General features: G+C 51.0%; 1 non-coding gene across 1 annotated transcript; it reads right to left on the bottom strand.

Annotated features, from left to right (window-relative positions):
* Nucleotides 1–7,827: 7,827 nt before the first annotated feature.
* Nucleotides 7,828–7,900, bottom strand: TRNAG-CCC. Its single transcript has one exon. It is a non-coding gene; the product is annotated as a tRNA-Gly (tRNA).
* Between the last annotated feature and the right edge of the window lie 7,036 nt (nucleotides 7,901–14,936).

The following is a 14,936-nucleotide window of genomic DNA, read 5'->3' as shown; positions in this document are numbered from 1 at the left end:
GATCTCTGCTCCTGTAGAGTTGACAGTCTAGGCAGGAGATAGACCAATGATTCCATGAAATACTGGTGAGAGTTGGATGGGAGAGGAATAGAGTGCTAAGTCTGGGGCAGTTTTCAGGGCATTCTTGCCTGGAGAGTTCCATGGACAGAGGAGCCTGGTGGGCTATACAGTCCATGGGGTCACAAAGAGTCAGACATGACCGAGCAGCGTAACACTAGAACTAAATGAGTACTCCATGGAGACTTGAGAGTCCCTTGGACAGCAAGGAGATCAAACCAGTCAATCTTAAAGGAAATTGACCATGAACAGCCATTGGAAGGACTGAAGTTGAAGCTCCAATACTTTGGCCACCGCATGCGAAGAGCTGACTCATTGGAAAAGACCCAAAGAGAAAGAGATTAAAGGCAAAAGGAGAAGGGGGCTGCAGAGGATGAGATGGTTAGATATCATCACTGACTCAGTGGACATGAATTTGAGCAAACTCCAGGAAATTGTAGAGGACAGAGGATCGTGGCATGCTGCAGTCCATGGGGTCGTAAAGAGTCAGACGATACTTAGTGACTGAACAACAACTGAGTCTAGGAGGAGGGACCAGGGAAAGCTTTTGAAAGAAAATAGCTTTTAACCAGATGAAAGCCTGGACTTCTTGGAGGAATGGAAAAAGAAGCAGGTGGCTGGAACAGAGGCTCAAGAGAGACAGTGAATTGAGATGGGAGGAGGGCCTTTGTAGGCTCATTAATGGTTAGGAAGATTATCCTGAAGGCACTAGGAAGCTAACCAGAGGATTTTAAGCAGAAGAGAGACATAATAGGATTTGAGTTTTAAAAAGATCACTCTAAGTATCCTGTGGAGAAGGGGTAGATAGTAGGAGAAGAAGATGGAAACAGGAAAACCAGCTGCATTAATGCAGGGGAGCCGTGATGATGATTCAAACTCTGGTAGAAGCAGTATAGACCATGAACATAGGGATGAACTGTTGACCTGTCCAAGGTGGGCTGCAATGCTTTGGGAGCCTAAGAGTGGCACTCCCTCTGTGGGGCCCCCTTTATTCACTCATTTATTCTTTCATTCAACAAGTATTTGAGCACCACTCTGGCCAGAAATTATGCCTGGTTTCCCAGGGAGAGAGGCTGCCATCTGACCCAGTTGGGCTGGAAGGGAAAGGGTAATGTCTGCAGATGGATTGGTACATACCTCACTGGGACCCCACAGCTGTACAATACTGGGACATTGGTGTGGGGTTCCTCTGCATTCCAGCTCCTACCAGAGCCTCACCTCAACTCTGCTGCCAGCCAGCCAGTGAATTCAATTCCTACTTGGCTGATGGAGAAACTGATGCTCAAGAGAAGGGACTGACCTGTCCAAGGTCACCACCCTGAGCTAGAGGCAGACTTGGAACCTGAGTATCCAGGTTCCCACTGGCTTCTCTTCCCACCGCAGTCTGGCTGCCCACATTGGGGTTGTTTTAGGCTCCTAGCGCCTCTCCACCACTGTCAGGCAGGAGGAGAAGCTGCAGACAGAGGGGCGCCTGCTCCCTGCCTCTCTGCGTCCAACTCCGGCCCCGAGATTGCAGTATTATTAGCAACAACCCACGACTGCGCAGAGCTGTGCAGCCTCCAGCTTGCCAAGGGACTTCACATGCAATATCTCATTTGATCCATCTGGCCTCGCCAGGAAGTGAAAATTATTATCCCCACTTAACAAGCGAAGAGACTAAGGCTTAAAGACATAAACTATTATGCATCTGATGATCTCCACTGAGGTTCAAAAACATATGTATCCATTGACCTCTGATCCCCTGCAACTGTGCTGGGTTCCATAGAATGCAAAGATGAATAGGATCTGTACTCTGACCCTAAAGAGGAGACAATCTGTAAGGATACTGTGCATATACATTCCTAACCCTTGAGTAAGACCCTGGTGTATGCAGCTTTGGAGAAATGTGGGCTCAGAAGCAGAAGGAGTCACTCCTAGAGACTTCCCTGGTGGTTCAGGGGCTAAGACTCTGCACCCCCAATACAGGGAGCCTGGGTTCGATGCCTGCTCAGGGAACTGGGTTCCACATGCTGCAGCTAAGAGTTTGCATGCTGCATGGTGAAGAGCCCTTGTACTGCAACTGAGACCTTGCACAACCAAATAAAATAAATAAATAAATAAAATTTTTTAAAAAGAAGTCACTCCTAGAAGAAGTTCTGGGAAGTCTTCTGGAAGAGGAAGCACTTAAGCTGGAGTTGGGAGGCCAAGGACTTGGATAGACGGGACTAGGGTCCCCTTGATGTCCCTTCCTAGCATCCTGGGCCCGTCTTCTCATCATGTGTCTTTATTTGTCTCACCCACCGGGTATGGTGCACCTAGTAAGTACCCAACATTTGAATCAATGGAGGGACAAGTAAATGGTGGAGAGGCAGAACGAGGCCAGTGTGCAGCCAACCCTGATGATCAGGAGGGTTCCTCCAGCCCAGTTGTGGAGGGCTACCATCTGGGGCAGAGCTCTTGGGTGGGTGGGACAGAACGATGATCCATGTCCTTTCATCTCTGTGTTGTTGGGGCTTGGCAGCCAGCATAAGTGCTGGGGTTTGGGGGTGAGGGGAGATGGGTTGTTATTGTTTAGTCTTCCAGTTGTGTCTGACTCTTTTGCAATACTATAGACTGTAGTCCGCCAGGCTTCTCTGTCCATGGGATTCTTCTGGCCGGAATACTGGAGTGGGTTGCCATTTCCTTCTCCAGGAGAGCTTCCCAACCCAGGGATGGAAGCCGCATCTCCTTATTGGCAGGTGGATTCTTTACCACTGAGCCACCTGGGAAGCCCGGGGAAGTGGGTAGGAGCTTTTAATTGGTGAGATCTTTACCAATGATTCCTGGATCAGGAAAATCCACTGGAGAAGGGATAGGCTACCCATTCCAGTATTGTTCGGCTTCCCTTGTGGCTCAGCTGGTAAAGAATCTGCCTGCAATGTGTGGGAGACCTGAGTTTCAATCCCTGGGTTGGGAAGATCCCCTGGAGAAGGGAAAGGCTACCCACTCCAGTATTCTGGCCTGGAGAATTCCATGGACTGTACAGTCCATGCGGTCGCAAAGAGTCGGGCATGACTGAGTGACTTTCACTTTTAGCAGTGGTGCAGCCCTGGGAATTGGGATCACAACCTAATCTCCTGACTCCCCACCTCTGGCCTAAACTGCTTGGCCAGATTTTTGGAACTCTCCCCAAACGATGCCAGAACAGAAGACGTCAGTTGCCTCCAAGTTCTTGTGAGACCTGAAGGACAGCCTTGACACCCAGGTTACTCAGGTCCCCTGTGGGGCAGGTGAAGACATGTCACAACCACTGAGCATTAGGTGGCTATTTCCATCTTACTGATGGCGATGAAGACTGCAGGGAGGTCGATGGTTGCCAGACCTCAGAGTTAGTGAGAGGCAGAGCGGGGCGGGGGGGGGGGGCGGTGTCTGTGACTCCCAAGCAGATCCCTTCTCCCACTTCCTGCTACCCTTGAGGAAACCCTGGGGGCACTCTTCAGGCTTTAGCAAGTCACCCGACTGGGCTTCCTGCAGCAGGTGGTGCAGATGGAAGGGATGCTGTGGCTGCCTGGCCTGGCGGCCTCTGCCTTCCCAGAACAGCCATCCATCTTACACTGATTGGGTCCATCCCAGCAGCTTCTGGAATGAGCCATGGGCACGTGGCCAGCGAGCTCAGCACCTTCTCTCCACGATTCTGTCTCAGCCATCCTGCTTTCTTGTCTGTCTCTCTGTCCTGTCGGATCCTTGTCCCTATGTCTCTGTTTATTTCTCTTTTCTCTGCCTTTTTTTTTTTTTAATTGCCTGCCTCAGGGCCTCCTCCTTGATCTTTCCCTGCCCCAGGAGTAACCCCAGGATGTCCAGGGCCTGGGGAATTACAGTGGCCTCTACTCTGCCTGGTGCCTGTCCTCAGCCACCTGCACGACCCAGTGGACAAAGAAAGTGCAAAGCAGGGGAATACCGTGGTCACACTCCCCTTTGCTCAAGCCCCTGGCTTCCTCTTCTCTGGTTGTGAAGCTCAGGAGGCCCAAATCATCCCATCTTCCTCCCAAGGTAGACGTGCTGGCCCAGAGATCAGAGTTACGGGAGCAAGATGCAAGGGTGGTAGGGCCTTGTGCCTGGCAGAATGGAAAGACATGAAGGTTCAAGCCACTAGCTGCCCCGTGTGCCACGCTGCTTCTTCCAAACCCCCTGGGCAGACCCCCTTCCTTGGGGCCCAAAGCTTGTAGCTCTGTGAACTATCCCTGTGCCCTCAAAGCCTGGTCCTGGGTGGCCTTCCTCAGCCTTTGACCCCAAGTGGTCATTTTCCTCCTTCCCCAGGCCCTGCCTCATCCTGGGGACTTTCCAACATCCACACGACATAGTGTCTTCAACCGGAGCCTCTCAAGGGAGTCTTTGCACTAGCGCCTGTCCACTCCCCAGAATTTTCTGCTGCTCTTGGGGGGCTTCCCACTCTCCTAATGCTCTGGCACCCCCACTTCACTGCTCCCTCTGCCTGCTCTTCCCTGTCCCTGAGCCCTCTGGCCTCTGACCTCCTCCTGCCTTGATTTCCCCACCTTGCCCCGTCCGTGTCCTTGGCCAGTCTTAGCACCCACTCCTTTGATATACTGAGCCTTCTTGGCCCCCAGTCTCTTGGCCACAGCTGACCACTGCCTGCCCTGGGTGGTCTGACCTCCAACTTTGCAGCTCCTGATCCACAGTGCTGAGTGAGAACTGCCGGAGAAAACCACAGGGCCCAGCAGATGGGGGCCCGGTGCACACGGCCTCCAGGCCCAGCTGGTTCTTCTCCCAGCTCACTCCCCCACCCTCCCCAGAGGCTCCCTCAAACCTTCAGCCTGTTCACCAGCCTCTTCCCCTCCTCCTCCCATGACTCAGCAGATGACTTCAGCTTCTTCTTGGAGAAGAAGTTTCCCAGGAACCTCCCTGCTGTCCGCTCGAAAGTCTCCACCTGCCTTCCATCCCCACTCACCCCTCCTCCAGGGCTCAAGACCTCTCCCACACGTCAATTCATCTACCTGCTCCTCCCACCTCACCCCCATCCTTCCAGCCTCTCTCTCTCTCCAGACTCTCCCGGAGGCTTTTAAACAGCCCCCAGCCTTTTGCAGACAAAGGAAACCCTCCCTTGGTCCTGCAATATCACCACCAGCAATATCAGCTTCTCTCTCTTTCATCTGACCATTAAATGACGGATGAAAATAGTCATTTCTGTAACACAGTATTGTAAATCAACTGTACTCTAGAATAAAATTAAAATTAAATTGAAAAAAAGAGAGAGACAACAGTCATTTCCAAATTCTGATTCACCACCTTGCTAACCCCTGCCATTCTGAACCACTACAGCTCAGTTCCACTAAAATTGCACTTGCCGAGGTTGACAAAGATGCCCTAGCTCAGCAAGGCCTGCTTCTGTGTCCTTCCAGTTTTCTGAAGGCACTTGGCACCATGAGGAATGGATGGTCACATCTAGTGCTTCCTGGTGATCCCTCCAGGTCTCCTGAGCCTGTGTTCACTGGCCCACCCTGATCTCGGGTGGCCTCGGCCTGCACTGGCTTGGAGCAGGGCTTGGGTTCCCAACCGGAGTTTGAAGCTGGGTTGCGATGGAGAAAGCACCAGACCCTAGCTAGTAGACCAATGATCAGTGACAAGGGCCCTGGCTCTTCAGCTTTGCAGAAAAGAATTCCCATAAAAACGGAAAGTAGTGAAGCAAGTGAAGTATTTATTAAGAGGAAACGAGTACAGCACGTGTGGATAGATACGCACATGGGCAGACTCAGAGGGAGAGTTTTTGAATTGCACCCTCATGGCAGTTAGAATTACTTTTGTGGGGTATTTCTTCTAGGTTTCCTTTGGCCACTCATTTTGATTTGCCTGGTTCACAGTCTATATTTGGCCCATCTCAGGACCCTCCCATGTGGGTGCACGCGTCTCTTAGCCAAGATGGATTTTACCGAAAAGGCGTCTGGGTAAGGAACATCCCTTGACATGACTCCCCCTTGACCTCCATGGAGCCTTTTCTGCACACGTGTGGTTGGGGAGGTCTCCTGACTTTGAGAAAAGAAATCTGTGGCCTGGGCAGGGCCCAGCCTCCTCCCTTAGTTTCCTGCTGTTCTTGGAGTTTCGGTCCATGGGGAATGAACCTTCCATAGCTTTACTCTGGGGGGCGGGGGGCAGGGCCCATCTGCCTCCTGTCTTAACCCCATACCTCACTCCCTGCTCATTTATACTCTTCATTTTAAAAAATATATATTTAATTAATTTGGCTGCACCAGGTCTTACATTACAGCCCTTGGGATCTTTAGTGGCAGCATACTGGATCTAGTTCCCTGACCAGGGATTGAACCCAGGCCCCCTTACATTGGAAGTGCAGAGTCTTAGCCATTGGACCACCAGGGAAGTCCCCCATTTATATTCTTTAAAGGCCCATGGGTCCACCACCCACTGCAAACTCAAATTTCTATGCCGGGACCCAATCTGGGCATCTCATCTCCCAAACTGAACTTGTCCTCTTTCCCTTAACCCTGCTCTGTCAAGGAGAATGGGACTCTCCCTGTCCACCCACTTGTCTAGGAGTCATGCTGGGCATCTCCTCTGGTCACCACTGCTGCCCTACCCTCACTCCCACCACCTCTCACAGTGGCTGTTATAGGAACACCCCCACCCCAGTGGTCTCCCTTCTTCTGGTCTCCCCATCCGGCCCACCCTCTACTCCAGCTTCCAGAGTGACCATTCTAAAATGCAATCCTGACTCCTCCTCTCCCTTGCTTGAAATCTCCCCTGGCTGAAAAATCCAAAGGGCAGAATCTGGTCCAATCTGATCCAATCCAGTCTCAGATTCCCAACCTCAGGACTTTCTCGGGACTGGTTTTATTTATCCTCCCCTCCCCGATGCCCCCAAACCTAGGAAATCCCCAAAGTTTTCTTTGAAGGCTTCTGATTTGCACAGGGTGATAGAGTTCAGATCATTTCAGTGAAGAGCAGAAAGTGTCAAGGTTTTTGTATTAACCCAAGTGGCTTGTTCTGTGCTAATGGATCATTAGTTCTGTGTTCCAGAATTAACAGAGATCCAGAGATCAGTGATTTGTTTAAGGTTATTTAGCCCATCATTGGTTCAGCCAGTCTCCAGTGTTCTGTTTGCAGCCCCAGGTCCCTGAATCCAGCATGGACAGCCACTGTCTTGGGCAGAATGCCTGGAAACTGCTGTCCCTCCAACTTCTCCAGGAGGGCCTTGGCTTTGACTCATCCTCCTGGGGAATACACTCCTTCCCACTCTCATGAGAGAGCAGGTCATTCACTTCCTCTCTCAGGCTCCTCCTCCTAGCCAGCTTTATCTGCATCCTCCCATGGGAGAGGTTAGACCTAAACCCAGCTATGTGTAAGGAGTCAGGCCTGCCTTCACCCCTCCAGTGAAGAACAGGAGACACGAGAACCTCCTCATGACTCAGCCCTTCCATTTACTAGTTGTGTGACCTAGACAGGTTACTTAACCTCTCTGTGCCTTGGACCCCTCATCTATAGTGTGGAAGAATGGGGGTAAATGCATATGCACTCCTTTGTCTTCTCACTTAGTGGCCTTTCCTTGCCACCTGAGTGTTAGAAACGAGGTGAGGACTTAAGGGGAGAGATTACAGACTCCGAGGCAGCCTCTGATATAGGCACGTGGCTCAGCCCAAGTTGGTGTGACTGCCCTGCTTGGGGTTGGAGGCCCAATCTCCATTTGATGAAAAGTGCTCTCAGGCCTCGTATAACCCTCTGGGCACACATTTCTTTCTTCTCTCTCACTCTCTTTTTTTCCTAGTTGCAACATGTGGAATCTAGCTCCCTGGCCAGGGATCAAACCTGGGCCCCCTGCATTGGGAGTGCAGAGTCGTAACCACTGGACCACCAGGGAAGTCCCTGGGCACAGATTTCTTGACTTGGACGAGGAGGGAGGTCAGGAGCTCAGTACCATATATCTTGGTCATCCATCTCTTTGGCCACCTCTCCATTCCCTTTATGCACCAGACATTATAGATGGAGGAGAAAAAAAAAAAGGAACGTGCTAAAATCTACTCTTTGTTCCTGGAGAAATTTGTTCAGTGTGGAGACAAAAGGGCTTTACCTGTTCTAGCCTTAAATGTAAAAGGCTTTGAGGGAGAAAAAGGGCTCTCCTTTTTTTTATGACATCTGAAGGTAGAAAGAGGAACAACAGGGAAAGGGACCTGGGAACCTGAGTGTTGTCCCACAGAGGAAGCGGGGCTTCAGGAAACTGCCTGTCGCCAGAGGTTTGCTCGCAAGGGCTGCCACACAGCAGGTGGGGTGCTATATAAGGGACTTCTCTATTGGATGAACAAAGGTCCTTTTGGCTGTCCCTTCCGGTTTACCAACCTGTCCGGGAAGACAGGGAGGAAACCTGGTTGGTTCTGAAACTTAGAAGACAGGGCAAGCCCCATGCTCCTGAGTCATCTCGATTCCCTTCAGGCTTGCTGAGGAGCTAGTGCCTTTTGCTCCCGTCTGTCCTCAGGCTCAGAGCACGGAGTCGGTGCTGAGTGTCTGTGCCTACCTCCCGTCCCCGGTGCAGCCTGGGCTCCAGTCTGCCCGCTGTGTCAGCACCCTCGTTCCTATTACATGAGCAAGTGGGGTTTGCCGTCTGGAAGCATTAGTGCTGGGCTGACTCGGCAGAGTGGCCAACGCAAGAAAATGCCAGTTCCGTACCTCTTCGGCCAGCTCTCTGAGGCCTCATGGCTACGCAACTTCCTCTTTGAGCAGCCCAGCCTGGCCTTCTTTAGGGTTCCCAGGGTCTTTCGAGGTCACTCTGGCAGACCATTGATGGTGGCAGAATCCCCCAGAGAGCTTCAGGTTCCCAGACCCCACGGTTGGAGATTTTGATCCACTCTATTGGACCTGGGACTCTGGATTCTAGACAAGTTCCCCTTGTCTAGGTATTGGCAGAGTGGCCATTCTGAAATGCAAATCAGACCCCATCTCTCCCTTGCTTGACATCTTCTCTGGCTGAAGAATCCAAAGGGCAGAAACTGATCCGTTCTGAGATTCCCAGCCTCAGGGCTTTCTCAGAACGGGTTTTATGTCTCCTCCCTTGGATGCTGGGGAACTGCGATGCACAGCCAGGTTGAAAATCACTGCTGGGCATTACCTCCAAGTGCCGGTCTCCTGGCCTTGCTTCTCTACTGGTCCCTCACTGCTGATTCCAGTCCCACCCTGTCCAGACTCGGCCCAGGCCATCACTGGACAGCTCCAGCTGATGGAGAAATTGCCTCTTGGAAATGAACGGAAATTGATGGGCTCTCTGCAACTTGTTAGTCATTCAGTCGTGTCTGACTCTTTGCAACCCCATGGACTGTACCCAGCCAGGCTCCTCTGTCCATGGGATTTCCCAGGCAAGAATACTGGAGTGGGTGTCCACTTCCTTCTCCAGGAGTCTTCGCCACCCAGGGATCGAACCTGGGTCTCCTGCATTGTAGGCAGATTCTTTACTGTCTGAGCCACTAGGGAAGCTTGGTGTCTTCTAAAAGCAGAAAGCCCCTGCCTCATTCCCTGTGGTGGGTAGGTGGCCACCAGCCCCATCACTGTGGCTCCCCGCTGAGTCATTTGCCTTTTGTTGGAGTCAAGCATCAAGACCTTGACTTCAGACCCCTCTACTGAGTCAAGAACACATTCAGAGGGCATAATGGAGAGTTCCCTTTGAGATTTGGGGGGTGTAATGGGAGGTCCATATTGGGGAAGCACTTGGCCCAAGTTCACACAGATGAGTTTGAGAAGATTCTATCCCTGGCTCCTCTGCCCTGGAAAGTCCATCTCTTGTGAATGAAGACAGACCACACAGCCCATGGAACTTCCCCGACTAGGGATCCAGCTCGTGCCCCTTGCAGTGGAAGCACGTAATCTTAACCAATGGACTACCAGGGAAATCCAACAAAGGCCTATTTTTTTTTTTTTTTTTCTAAATGGTGATGAACATTCCCTTGGTGTGGTAAACTTTGAACTGGGCCTCTTTAGGGGAATGCAAAACTTAAAACGGAAAGATGTATCAGACTTTTCAATCTCTCCCTCCTTTCAGCCCAATCAGTTTTAGGGGATCTGAGAGACCCTAGATTTAGGGAAGCTGGTTTGGTGAGCAGTGGTCAGACACACGGAACAGAGAATTTCTGTGGTTGTCAGCCCCATGTTAACAGCTGTCTTTGAAATCCTCTGTCTGGCTCTTCTTCAAGACCGTCCTGTCTGGCTGTGGCCGTATCTGCTCCTGGATTTGTCTATGGTTCTGCCTTCCTGAGTCTTGGCCACAATTTGATCATGGCCATTTGTTTGGAGGCAAAACCTTTTAAGTCCTCTTCAAGAGGTAAGACCATCACCAGGTGATTCATTCTTGAAGCAGAGCCTTTTTCATTGAACAAAACTTCCCTGAGCATCTGCTCCATGCCAGGCTTGGAGCTCAGAGGTGACTCAGATGGATCTGTCTTTGAGAATCCACTTGTAAGACCACAGGGGAAGACAAAGTCCCATACCTATAAGTGCAATGACAAGGTCTAGAACAAGTGCTGGGAGCTGGAGGGAACTCCTGGGGGAGTGGTCAGTGTCTGAGTCTAAAAGCTGAAGAGGTGGGATGGTATGGGGGGTAAGAGTTGAAGGAGTTGAGATCCACTGCTGGGCAACACCTTTGCGTAGCCAGCCTTCTGACCCTGCTTCTCTGTTGGTCCCTCACCCATGATTCCTTCCCCATCCTCCCATCCCTATCCCAGCCTTTGAAAAGGCTCAAAGTCGGAAGGGGGCATTGCCTGGTCAGCAAGTGCCTGTCAAGTGTCCTCTGTGAGATGTAGCCAGGGAGGCAGGAAGGAACCTCGGGAGAAGCCTGTAAACTCCAGGCTAGAGAGCAGGGACTTTGATGCATGTGCAATGGGAGTGGCACGCATGGCAAAGCCAAGGCGAGGGGAGGAGAAGATCAAAATGTTAGTCACTCAGTCATGTCCAACTCTTTTCGACCCCATGGACTGGAGCCTGCCAGGTTTCTCTGTCCATGGGATTTCCCAGGCAAGAGTTCTGGAGTGGGTTGCCATTTCCTTCTCCAGAGTATCTTCCTGACTCAGGGATCGAACCCAGGTCTCCTGCATTGCAGGCAGATTCTTTACCATCTGAACCGCCAGGGATGCCCAGGAGAAGATGGGAAGCACATATAGAACCTTCTTTCAGTTCTTATACTGGAGATGCTGGGGAGACACTCAGGCAGGGTAATAGGCTGGAGGAACTTAAGAAGAATCCATCCAATTCTGTTATTTTATAGATGTACATTCTGAGGCCCAGAGAGGTAAAGCGGCTTGTTCAAGGTCACCCGGCAGGATCAATAGCAAAGTCAAGGCTTCAACCGGTGGGTCCTGCCTCCCAGCACAGGCTTCCTCCACTAGTGGCTCTCCTATCCTCAGGGAGGGAGGCGGCCCACTGAGATCTCCCTGTCGTCCTTTGCCTCTGAATCTGTCATGCGCCCTGCCCCTACTGCAGACCTGCCTGTCAGGGCAGCCACTGGGAAGTGTTCCCAGAGGACAGGGTGGGGAGCATTGCCGGTCTGCTTCGGAAGATGCTGCTGCTGCTGCCGCTGTTGCTGCCTCCGCACCAATCAGGGAGCTTTCTAGCCGCAGAAGGAAGCCAGGAGCCAGGGGATGGGGCTGCAGTGATTTACGACTGCCCAGAAACAGCAGGACACTAATGTCTCCGGCTGGCCTCTTTGTCCGCCAACTCAGGCCCCAGAGGCTGCCTCTAAAGGTCGTATCCTCCAGCACTGGAGATGGAGCAAAGGGTTAGCCACACAGGGCGCCTGCCCAGTGCCCCTATGTCAAGTCAGTCCCCAGAGGGCAAGGCTCCTCCTTTCCCAAAGAGGTAGACTCTCAAGAGTTTGGGCAGGAAAGGGTGCCCTTACCGCCTGAAGTCCAGAAGATCTGCCTGGGTTTGAATTCAGGCTCTAGGGGTCGCTAATGTGTGGCCATTGGTTGGTCATACAGCTGAGATCTCTGTGTCTTGGCTTCCAAGTCTAAAAAAAAACCAGAGATGGGGACTTCCCTGGTGTCCAAGGGTTAAGACTCTGGGTTTCCTCTGCACAGGGTGCGGGTTTGACCCCTGGCTGGGGAACTAAGATCCCACACGCTGCACAGCCAGAAAATATTTAAAAGTAAAATAAAAAACAAAGATGACTCTGAGCCTCTCAACTCTGGCACTGAACCAGCTACCAGGTCTGCAGACAGATTCCCTGTTTCCACAGCTAAAGAATGGGAATAGCCTTCCATTTCAGATGAGGAACAGGCTGACTCTAATCTAGAACTCATCATGGCTGGGTGGAGCATTGAGTTTAATTTCTCACTTCAAAGGTGGGGAAATTAAGAGCCAGAGAGGACATAGGTCTTGCACATAGAGCTGGGGGCCAGGCAGAAGGCAGAATGGCTAGTTCTCCACCTCCCTGCTCCAGGTTTCTTTCAGCAGTACCACACAGAGGGGAGGAAGAAACCAGAATACTAAGCCACTTGCTCTATGTCATGTCACCATGCCTTTAAAAGTCCTCTAAACAGCTGGGGCCACTGGGCAGATGCAGCTGTAACCCTAGAGTCTTAAAAAGAATTGAAAGGGAAAGGAAGGCAGGGCCATCAGAGAGGGGTCCCAACATGGAGACTGCTGATGTCAATCCTGTTTCACTTTAGAACATCCTTTTCTTTGCATCGGCTTTACTTTTTCCCTAAACAGATTTGGCCTGGATTTTTTTTTTTTCCCTTTCCATTGGACTGGTCAAGGAAAGAAGTGAGGTGAAGAAAGGCAGCCTGCAATGTGCCAGAAAGTTCCCGAGGTTTAGCTTCTAGGTCCTGAATCACTGACTGGGTCCGGAATCACTGATCCATTTAATCCACCTGCGGACAAGCAAGGTTCGCTGTAAGGGTTCCTTCCTACAGACCTGGGATGCCCAGGCCGAGAAAGACTGAGGCCTGTCCTACAGAGAGGAAGAGAAAGGAAGAGGAAGGACTTGGCAAACAGGCATGTAAGAGACAGAAGGAAGTGGGAGGGTTTATTCACCAGCAGGATTGCATTTTGCTGGGTGGTGTAGTAAGAGAGGAGGGACCAGATCCCATGTTGGAGGAGGGGTGAAGGAGCTATTTCTAGACTCTTCTCACTCAGGCCATCTCCTCCACTCCTGCCAGATCAGTCTCCCTGAACACATGCATGCATTCATTCATTTCTTCATTTCACACATTCTACATATGGATGCTGTGCCAGGCACTGTGCTCAGCACTGAGGAAACAATGATGATGGAAACCAAATGCAAACCTAGTCCTTTCCTGCCCTGGTTCAAATCTCACAGGTATTCTATTTATTTGGGAAGAAAGACTTCGCTCCCTGGCCTGCCATTCAGGACTCCCCAAGTTCTGTCTCCTGACTCCATCCCCAGTCTTGACTCCATACCCATCACTTCAGGCACTAAATGGCACTGGATTCTTTGTCTAACAATACACATGTCAGGGGGGAATCTGCCTCTGAGTCCCTTGCTTGTCCCTTCTGCCTGCTTTCAAATTCTACACATCTTTTTTTTTGCCTTTCATTTCACTTTAATTAATTTATTTTAAATCCTATACATCTTTAAGGGAGTGGGTTGAAAATGTTACCAGCTTTTCAGAACCTCTTCTTGGGAAGTCCTTGGGGGTCCAATGGTTAGGACTCCATTCTCTTACCGCCCGGGGGCCGGGGTTCAATCCCTGGTTGGGAAGCTGCCTAGGAGCAGGCCAAAGAAAAAAAAACAAAAAAAACCAAACAACAAAAAACAAACCCTTTTTCTATCTAGTGTGAAAGAATTAAAAAACAAAACAAAACAACAGAACATAACACATCGTGAATTCCTTGAAGGCAGGGTTCCATGCTCTCTTCCTCCAGTGCCTAGCATAGAGCCTGGACTATTCCTTCACAGAAATTCCCTCACTCTCGTTCTCATACACAACACTTCCTGCCCACTAATTTTTGTTTGTTTGTTTGTTTTAAACTAGTTATAATTTTCTAATGTACTCTACACATTATCTTTATTTAGCCTATTTTCTTGGGCAGAATTTGCTGTACCGCATTGCTTAGAACAGTGCTTGGAACATAGTAGGTGCTCAACAGATAAGTACCGAATAAATAAAATGTGCACTCAAAATTTTGGGGTATGTGAGCTACATGGAATGTCAAAAAAGGGAAGCATGTAAGCAAGAATTAGTCAGCCAGACCCCAGCGTGTATATCCTACGCGGGGAGAGAAGTGTTGGTCAACCCCCAGACACAACCCAGTGGTAAGCATCCATTGGCTCTGATAACTGAATTGAATCTTTAACACTCCACCCTGGAGAGGAAGAAAGGGCTCCCCAGGGGTCAGGCTGCAAACAGCTGCATTCTTTCCGTATATTAACCAGAGTGCCTGGCCAGTATCTGTCTTTCCACATTTCCACCTGTCAGGTCCAAGAACCTCAAGGCGGGGAAGGAGACATGGAACCTTGTGGGGGAGGGTGGCAGTCCCCCCAACGTTTGGCTCTTTTAATTCAACCATCTCTGAAGTGGGTACCACCCAGACAGTTTGGATCAATAGTGAATGCGTCCCATCTTCCCAGTCTCCCGGGGGCCTGCTGTTTTATCTCGGAAACAAGGTCCGGGGCTGAGGCCCTGGCCCCCTCCCCCAGTAATTTTCCGGAGAATATGGGGCGGGGCCGTGAATCAGCACTCGCTCGGACTCGGGCAGCCTTAGTCCCCGCCAGGGGTCCCCAGTAGCCGCGGAATTAGACCTCCCCCTCCCCCACCCCACCCCACCCCACCCCTCACCTCCTCCTCAATCCTCCTTCATCTGCCCGCTATGACCACTGGGAGATGTAGTCTTGACTGCCCCTTTGTCCTTGATCTGCTCAACATATCACCCCATCCCAGGGTGAACTACAACTC

Source organism: Cervus canadensis, chromosome 32 (genome assembly GCF_019320065.1).
Source record: "Cervus canadensis isolate Bull #8, Minnesota chromosome 32, ASM1932006v1, whole genome shotgun sequence".
NCBI lineage: Eukaryota > Metazoa > Chordata > Mammalia > Artiodactyla > Cervidae > Cervus > Cervus canadensis.
This window is presented reverse-complemented; position numbering and strand designations above follow the sequence as displayed.